The following is a 9,439-nucleotide window of genomic DNA, read 5'->3' as shown; positions in this document are numbered from 1 at the left end:
TTGAGTCTGAGTGAAACGGGAAACTGAGGACTTCTCAGAATAATAAGACTCAGCATCAAGGCTTTAATCATTAGGTTCTGGGAAGAAGAACAAAGACTTTCCAAGTGAAAAAAATTAAGAGATAACTCTTTAGAGAAGAATCTGACTAACTATTTAATGGCCTGGAGATATTCGAGAAGTCTACAAATTGGCTAATTTCTATTTGTTGATTGAGAAATGCCTGAGGTAAAACCAAGTTTCCTTAAGTTATTTTAGAAATCTCTCTAATCCCTGACTTAATTGATTATTAACCTTAGAAGCAGAACAGACTTTACTTCTTTTGAAACAGGTATTGTTTAATCAAGACCCTAGTACCACAAAAGCCCACCTATATTCGAGACAAATAAAGGAATAAAGGTCGAGTTTGCCAATGATTTTAGGAGAATTAACAGGAGACAGGTGGGTGAATAGCTTCTGTAAATTTTTTTTCTGACCACTTAAATTCTCTCTCAGACTTTGTGAAAGCGGTCCTCCTCTCTCTGAGACTCCAGTGAGTGGACTGTCCACTTCTTGCAAGATTCTATAATAAGGCTTCTGTTCTTCACTTTGAGATATCTCTTAGTATTTAGAATTAGGGGCTGTTATCCCACACAGTTTGGGGGTTCGTCTGGGATGAATGCTTGGTAAGGGACAATTGTTGCTTGGCTTTAGAGACCAAAAAGGTGCCTAGAGACCTTTTGTCCCCAAGGCTCCAGGGTTTAATGGTGTTCTCCTCCCTGCTAGGGAGAGGCCCAAGGCAGAGACACTTTGAAGATAGAAGCAGAGTGAAACCTGGTGTTTTGTATGTGTGTGTGTGTCTTGTCAGGCTGTAGAGATCCCAAGGTAAAGGACTCACTGAAGCAGCTCTTGGTTGACTGCTGGTAAAAAGTGATTTTTACCAAAAAAGATTGGAAATAGGAGTATAGTCCTCTCCAATCATGGAGAAAGTGCAGTCGACATCCCCAAGCCAGGAACCAAGTGAAGGAGTACCAGCCAATAGTCTATTAGGGAACTGGCTACAGAATTGGAATAAATTGCCAAAGTACAAAAAGAAAAAGAAAATGATAAAGTATTGTTGTTTTGTTTGGGGTGGACAAGATTTGGGCAGAGGAATAATTTGGCCAAAATATGGTTCCTTTGATAATTGGACATGTCAACAAATAAATTTGTATGTTAATGGGAAAAGTCCCTTCTATCCAGAGGAATCAGCATAGGCTTCCAGGGACAAAAGACCAGCTGTTTTTAAGCCAGGCAAAAGAGGTGGAGAAAAAGATGGAAAAAGAGCCAGAGACTGAGAAAATCCCATCTCACCCCTGGAATCCTTTAATTGCAGTCCCTCCCCCTTATGTGCCCACACCCCCGGCTGAAGAGGCAGAACCAATAGGGCAGCCTCCCTTGATTAAAATGGAGAATCAAGGGGCAGCAGGAGCCTGCAAGGAATTAATATATAGACATTTGAAAAGAGAATTAGAACAGCCAAGGAAAGAATTATTGTATATCTTAGCCATTCTCTTCACTTCAGAAGAAAAATCAGCTATTAGAAAGGCAGCTATAGATGAGTGGGAGGGACATTATCCCTTTGCAGAAGGAGTGATGGCTGCAGAACAAAAATATCCACTAGTAAATCCAGGATGGGATAATAATATTCAAACATACAGGTAGAATATGCAATATTTAAGGGACCAAATTATTATTGGGAACAAGAATTCCTTTTCCAAAAGAACGAATATTAATAAGGTCTTAGAGGTTATACAAAAAAGGGATGACTCATTTTTCAGATTCTTAGAATGTCTCAAAGAGGGGATTCAAAAATATTCGGGCATAAACTTAGAAGATGCAGCAATAGAAAGTGTGTGCAGAAATTGGAAAGATGGAATAAAATATCAATTGGGGAATTACTGAAAGAAGCAATGAAGATATGTGTGAGGAGAGATGGGGAAAAAGAAAAGAGAATCAATGAATCAAAATGCTAGTTCAGACTTATAAGCCACCCCAAGGACAGGGAAGAGGGTAGAATAAGAAATTTCAGAAGCAAGGAGTGACAGCACCTGCAAGGGAGAGAGGTGGACAAGTGAGTGGCTGGAAACAGGGCCCTCTGACCTGTTAGATCTGTGGGAAGACTGAATTCTGTTTCAGTTTGTTCAGCTGTTTCTAAAAATTATCCCAGAGGGAGAAAAAAACCCAAAATTATTAGCATGTTTGTTCTCATGGAATTAGAGGGCAGAAAAGTTTTTTCTTGAAATGTGGCCTGCTAGAGAGGAGTAAAGAGCAATAAAAACCTTATCTGATTGAAGCTCACTTTGAAAAAGTAAAAAAGAAATCCCATATCCTTTTGGGCATTTTAAAGTGGTACTATGATTCTGAAATTGTGGGAAATAATTTTACTGTTGTCTTGTGCATGCTAGATTTATTCTGAGTATAAGATAAGAATTTGTTTGACTATTGAAACCTTTACTACTTGGCTAGAAACTGGAAACTGAATGGATGTCCATCAGTTGGAGAATGGCTGAATAAATTGTGGTATATGAAAATTATGGAATATTACTGTTCTGTAAGAAATGACCAACAGGAATGATTTCAGAAAGGCCTGGAGAGACTTACACGAACTGATGCTGAGTGAAATGAGCAGGACCAGGAGATCATTATATACTTCAACAACAATACTATATGATGACCAGTTCTGATGGACCAGGCCATCCTCAGCAACGAGATCAACCAAATCATTTCTAATGGAGCAGTAATGAACTGAACTAGCTATACCCAGAAAAAGAACTGGGAGATGACTAAAAACCACTACATTAAACTCCCAATCCCTATATTTATGCACACATGCATTTTTGATTTCCTTCACAAGCTAATTGTACAATAATTCAGAGTCGGATTCTTTTTGTACAGCAAAATAATGTTTTGGTCATGTATACTTATTGTGTATCTAAGTTATATTTTAATATATTTAACATCTACTGGTCATCCTGCCATCTAGGGGAGGGGGTGGGGGGGGTAAGAGGTGAAAAATTGGAACAAGAGGTTTGGCAATTGTTAATGCTGTAAAGTTACCCATGTATATATCCTGTAAATAAAAGGCTATTAAATTAAAAAAAAAAAAAAAAGAAACCTTTACTACTGAAAAGAAAAAAATTTTTTAAAGCTGTATTGGATTTGGTTCAGTTTTAACTTGTTAAAGCTTGCTTTTGTTTGCTTGTTAAAGCAAAGTTCTGATAACTTGCCTGTAGAGGTACCATGCCTCTAATTAGATAAAGTATGTTACCTTCTGAAACATATTGGGTAATTTTCAAGCATTATAAATTATGCTTTAAATTTTGTTAGCTCTGTTGGACGTGTGTAGGGTTTATGGAGTTATTTAGCTATTCACTGTACTGTCAATCTTAAACGTTTTGAAAGGAAAGGAAAGGAGGAAAGAAAGGGATTTGGAAAAAATGGGATAAGAAAGATTGATTTGTAAGAACAAATGAGGTTTGGATGATTTTAAGAAGGAGAAAAGAGGAGAAGGAGAGAGATAGTATTTAGGAGGAAAAGCATGTAGCAAAGGGAAAGAGAAGAGTTAAATAGTCAAGAAAAAGAGGCAAATCTTTTAAATGGAAGAAACTTGCCATTGGGAGAAAGAAAAAGCCAGACACTGGCTGGCTAAATCTTGAGGATTTGAAATTGAGTGGGGAAGAGAGAAATGGGAGAGGATCTTTTGTCTTCAAAGGTGAATATTTAACTCACCTTCTTCCCTTCTCTCCACTGCTTTCTGTTGCTTTAGCAATGGAGATGATAAACTTAGCTGATTCTGGGCTGCAGAGAGCAAATTGTGATTTAAAGGGACAGCCTGCTTTTACAAGGTGTTAGTTAACTGACTGAATGTTTGTTTCTTTAGATGCATAATGGTCTCCTTATTTAAGAAATATAGTCATAAATATTATCTATAATTTGGTATTTCCAAAGGTTTAATTGATGTTTTTAAAGAATCTTTCTGATTGTTTTATATGGAATTAGGATATTCTGTATAAGTTTTAATTGATTGTATTGAATCATCTTAAAGTTGTACCATTATTTAAAGGGACTGAGAATAATAGTTTTTGTCTTTGTCCTCTTAAAAATGTTACGGACAATATACAATATACAATTTAGGATTTTTCTATGGGTTAGGTATTTTAAAAGCAAAACAATCTGTGTAATGTTGGACTTAGAACTATCTACTTGATATGAAATTTAAGCTGTATAAGGGGTGAACTTTTTAGGATAAATTTCTTACTGTATCCTCAAGAGCTAGGTTCATTTGAAGCTTTGATTAATGATGATTGCTGTAGGACATAAAATCTTTTGGGACTGCAGCTGATATTTATTTGGAGTTTTAAATTCAGGTCTGACAGATAGATCATCAAACCAGTGCTCCACCATCTGAAAGGAATATGCCATAAGCTACTCAGAAGTTGTCACAGGTGGAAGTTAGTATCTGGGAATGAATTAGAAGGATGATCTTGGCCTCTGCTGAAGGTAGGATCCTTCTGACTCAATTTCCCAGTGGTGTTCTTTTGAATAATTATTTTTCCTGAGTCTGGCTTAAGGTAGAATTGTTAAAAATTAGGACAGTGAAACTGTCCTGAAGTGAAACTGCTTTAAGTGAATCATGTCCCTGATTTTTCTTCTTATAGCAAATATCTGTAGTCAAGTGATCAGAGGAAGATAGACATATATTTTAATTTGTAGCCCAGCTCTAGAGGACTTTCTGGTTGCTGCTATAACATCTTTTGACCCATTTTGCTTCCTGGGCTAGAGTTTCTTTATCTAAAGCCTTATCTAAAGGCTTATTACTTCATACTTCACCCAAATATTTGGGACCACTCTCATTTTCCCTTTGTTCATTGAAAGGAGACTAATGGAAAGCAGGGCTAGGTCCTTGGGGTCTCTGGGACCCCAATCCTGTACCTCTTGCTTACTTATCAAAGAGCTATATTGACTCCAAAATGTGTTTACTATGTTTTGCATAATCATGGCGGGGGTGCTATATGAAAGGGAATTTTTGACACCCAAACAATTCCCCATTAAGTATACAGAGAAAACAATTACTTTCAGCTATCCATGGACCTAGAGAGTTTCTATTTTCTTACATGAAGGAGAATTCATTGCAGGTGAAATGTAGCAGGCTTACAGATCAGCTGCACTTGTTGCCGATTGCTTGCCCCTGACCATGGTAACTTTAATTCCCCAACTCCTGAATTCCTTCATAGCTCTCAGCCAAGTAAATTCTGAAAAGGCTCTACATTTGCCGCTTGCAGGGATTTCAAACTGCTTTGTTTTGTTAACATCTGTACTAATTGAGTAAAAACCTTCCCTTGTAAGGCTCTAGTTTTTTTTCTGGGAGAGATCATACTCACTGAAGGGCACATGTTCTACCCATTGCACCGGCTCCTTTAAGAAAACAAAAGCAAGAATTTGGGAAAAACATTCTTTGGTATCTATCCTAGGAAAAGTTTTTTGGATGAGAGGCATTTTTGATAGCCTCATCACCCTCCCAGCCTTCTTCTGTGTGGGTTTCCTGGTTACTATCCCTAGTAACCTCCATATTAGCTTTACTTTTATTTTGTCTTTTACTCACATTTAGTCCTTGCACTTTAATACTTGTGAGAGTTGCTTCTTCTAGACTCTGAGCCATAAAATTCCAACCACTTGGTCATCCTGAAGTCCTCCGAGACCTGACTTTCGGGTCTTGAAACCCGAGACATTTGGGTCTTTCGATTCTGACATTCAGCATCAGCCACTGCTGCTGCTCCGCCTACAACTCACTTGTCTCCCCCCCTCTTCAGTCTGGACCCCACTGGGTAGGGCCAGCTATATGCCCCTGGCGGGCCTGAAGAAGCTCCAGAAAACGATGAGACCTTCACCCCTTTTGCCAAATGAGTCTGGGTCTGGACTGCTTGAGGTGGGGGATGATATGACAATGGACCTGGGGCCCCCAGCCTCCACAGTGCTGTAGTTCTATGGCTACCAAATGCCAATCTGTTCTGTGGTGACTGGGTTTCCAAGGCAGCTAGTGAGAGTTGGTTGGTAGAAGCCGGGTCTGATTCCTGATCATTGTTTTAAACTTGTGAGATTTTGTTGCAGGAATTTGAACAAAGATGATTAGTCCTCATATGTTATAGGAGGGATTTGAGTGAAATGGGAAACTGAGGACTTCTCAAAATAATAAGACTCAGCACGAAGGGTTTAATCATTAGGCTCTGGAAAGAAGAACAAAGACTTTTCAAGAGAAAACATTTAAGAGTTAACTGCTTAGAAAAGAATCTGACTATTTAATGGCCTGGAGATGTATTTGAGAAGTCTACAAACTGGCTAATTACTATTTGTTGATTGAAAAAAGCCTGAGGTAAAACCAAGTTTCCTTAAGTTATTATAGAAACCTCTCTAACCCCTCTGACTTAATTATTAATCTTAGAAGCAGAATTCTTTCTTTTGAAACAGGTATTGCTTAATCAAGACCCCAATGCCACAAAAGCCCACCTATATATCCCAGAGACAAATAAAGGAATAAAGATCATTTGCCAATGATTTTAGGAGGATTAACAGGAGATGAGTGGGCCAATAGTTTCTGTAATTTTTTTTCTGACCACTTAAATTCTCTCTCAGCTTTTGTGAAAGTGGCCCTTCTCTCTGTGAAACTCCAGTGAGTGCACTGTCCACTTCTCATGAGATTCTAATAAAACTTCTGTTCTTCATTTTGAGATAGCTCTGAGTATTTTTAATTAGGGGTTCTTATCCCACACAAGTTCAATACCCTCATATTGTAGAGAAGGAAAAATATATGCAGAGTAACAGTTACTGTTTGAGGCAGGATTTGAACCTAGTTCTTATTGACTTCAAGTCCACTCCTCCATGCTGCCTCACCGACCTAAGTGTCTGTTACACTTTGGGTTACCTGATCCCACAAAACAGATAAAAATATAATATTCAACTCAGGATATAGGTGAACTATGCTAACTTTATTTTTACACTGAGAAAGGATTTGCTAAATATATGAACAATACAAAGATTACTGGGGATAAATTTCAACTACTTGAAATGTTTTTAAAGAGATTTTTAATATCTTATTTGCAAATAAATATGAATTATAAATGAGCTGTCTATCCAGTACAGCAGAATGTATACAACTTTGCTTATATTAGTTCAGACTACTATAGGTAGTGAAAAATCCTACAACTACATTTCTTTAGGAATATCCTCTCATCTGGAATTAAGCTATATTTTTCTATGTTTGACTGTACACTGAGAGTCTGTAAAGAAATATCCAAGCAGATAGCATTAATCAGATATTACAAGAACTTTTGTGGGAGGAGACATGAATTGGGTGACTTGCTCAGGATCACACAGCTAGGAAGTATTAAGTGTCCGAGGCATATTTGAATTCAGGTCCTCCTGACTCCAGGGCTAAGTGCTCTAACCACTGTACCATTTAGCTGCCTCATGTGACTTATTTCAAAGAAAAACAATACAGAACTGAAACCCACAAAGTTTTGCTATGGAAGTAGGTTTTGTTAATTTAATATAAGTGATTGGATTTTAGTATTCCAAATCTAATAACCAATATTCTTATTTAATATTCTTTCCTATAATTTATATTTTTCTTATCGCTGTGACTTGGGAGGAAAAAAAAACATCAACCTTTAAGTTTCACAGATGTCTTGAATGCACTTATACAATTCTATCATTGATAATAGTGTAAATCCAAGGGCACATCATAATCTTAAGAACAGAGTGTGAATATCAATGTGACCATTAACCATACAATTCTTAGCTTTTATACTTTAAATAGACCTTTTGAGAGTACCAATACAGCAAACACTTCTGATCTCATTTATATTAGGATTACAAATTTGAACACAATGTAATCTTTTGTGTTGCCACATATTTCCCTAAAATTCTCCACACTTAAAGATTAAATGTTTAACCAGAAGTCTACTAATAGAGGACTAGATTATGCTACTTATGCATTAGATAAGGGATACTTTTTTTTAAAATTATGGAAACATTAGCAGTACAGTATATACAGCTTTTATTTGTAAAATGATATTCCAAGAAAAGGAACAGTTTTCATACTAGATCTAGCTAAATATCATGAACTAAATACCAAACACAGACAAGCAACTGTTGACATTAGGTGACACAAAAATATGTAGGGTTAGTTTTTAAAAACAGCAGCACTTTAGGTAAATAGGAAGTTAACAGTTATATTTCTGAGCCACATGTGTGGTTCTTTAGTGTGACATGACCAGCTCTGCAAAATCAGATTTCTGTATAATGTTACACACCAGACACAGCAATAGACACAGGAACCAGGTGGCTTTTATTTAATGGTGATTACCCCCGTGGCCTCAAATAATCAACTGATGCCTTTTTTTATAGATGACCTTCCACGTTCCAGGGAGATTAGGATTTAAATAGTTAGAAGGTACTAATTTTTATGGCAAGATATGTGGATGATTACATTTGAAATTCCTGAAACAGGGCTTAGTCTTTGGATAATTTGGGTAACCCTCCCTGTCTCTTGCCTGGCAATAATATGTCACAGTAAGTTAATTTAAAGACATGATATATAGTTATCCTTTCTTTTTAGACTTAGACCAAAGAATAGAAACATAATTCAAAATGATACCTATAGGGCATTTATAGTTTACTAAAAGGATATGTGATATATGTATATATATTTTATATACACATATACATTTTTTACATTTTTCTATACTATGTAAGAATTTCAAATTTTCACCTATTTCCCTTATTACATTAGATTTTTAAGGCTCTCTAAAATGCACAAAAATATCTTCCATGTCAAAACTGAATGAAAACAAAATGCTTAAACATTTTGCTTTTTAATATTTAAAGGAAAAAAAAACACCTCTGCATTTCTCAGCCTTAAAAAATCAAATGTAATTAAAAAGGCAAATGTAAATGTTTGAAGTTATATAATCATAAAAAAAAGGCAGTGCCAAGAAAATCATGTTGAAAATACTAAGTGATGGCCATCTTTCCATTTTCAGGAAGTGCTTTTTTGAAAGTTATTTAATAAACACAAAACAAGAGTGTCCTCCTTTGATATTCTTAGGGTAAAGTATACTGGGTGACAAGAAATGGTAATGAGTTAAAGTCTAGTTTTGTGGATGACCCCAGAAAAACAAGGATTTTTCATTGACGTTAGAAAATATTAAAATTGTGCTGGTGACTCAATTAACCCTTGTTTGCTTCCAATTAGCTTATTGCTGGTGAATCAAATCTGATGTGCTATTCTCCCTTTGAAGTGCATATTCTGAATAATACTGAAGAACAATACTGAGTAATTATTCTAGTCATTAGCCTATCAAGTTCTTTAGAGGTATAATCTGTTTGCCTGTGCCAATGTCACATTAGTAAGTAATATCTTCAA

Source organism: Sarcophilus harrisii, chromosome 2 (assembly GCF_902635505.1).
Source record: "Sarcophilus harrisii chromosome 2, mSarHar1.11, whole genome shotgun sequence".
NCBI lineage: Eukaryota > Metazoa > Chordata > Mammalia > Dasyuromorphia > Dasyuridae > Sarcophilus > Sarcophilus harrisii.
Note: the sequence above shows the minus strand (reverse complement) of the source record.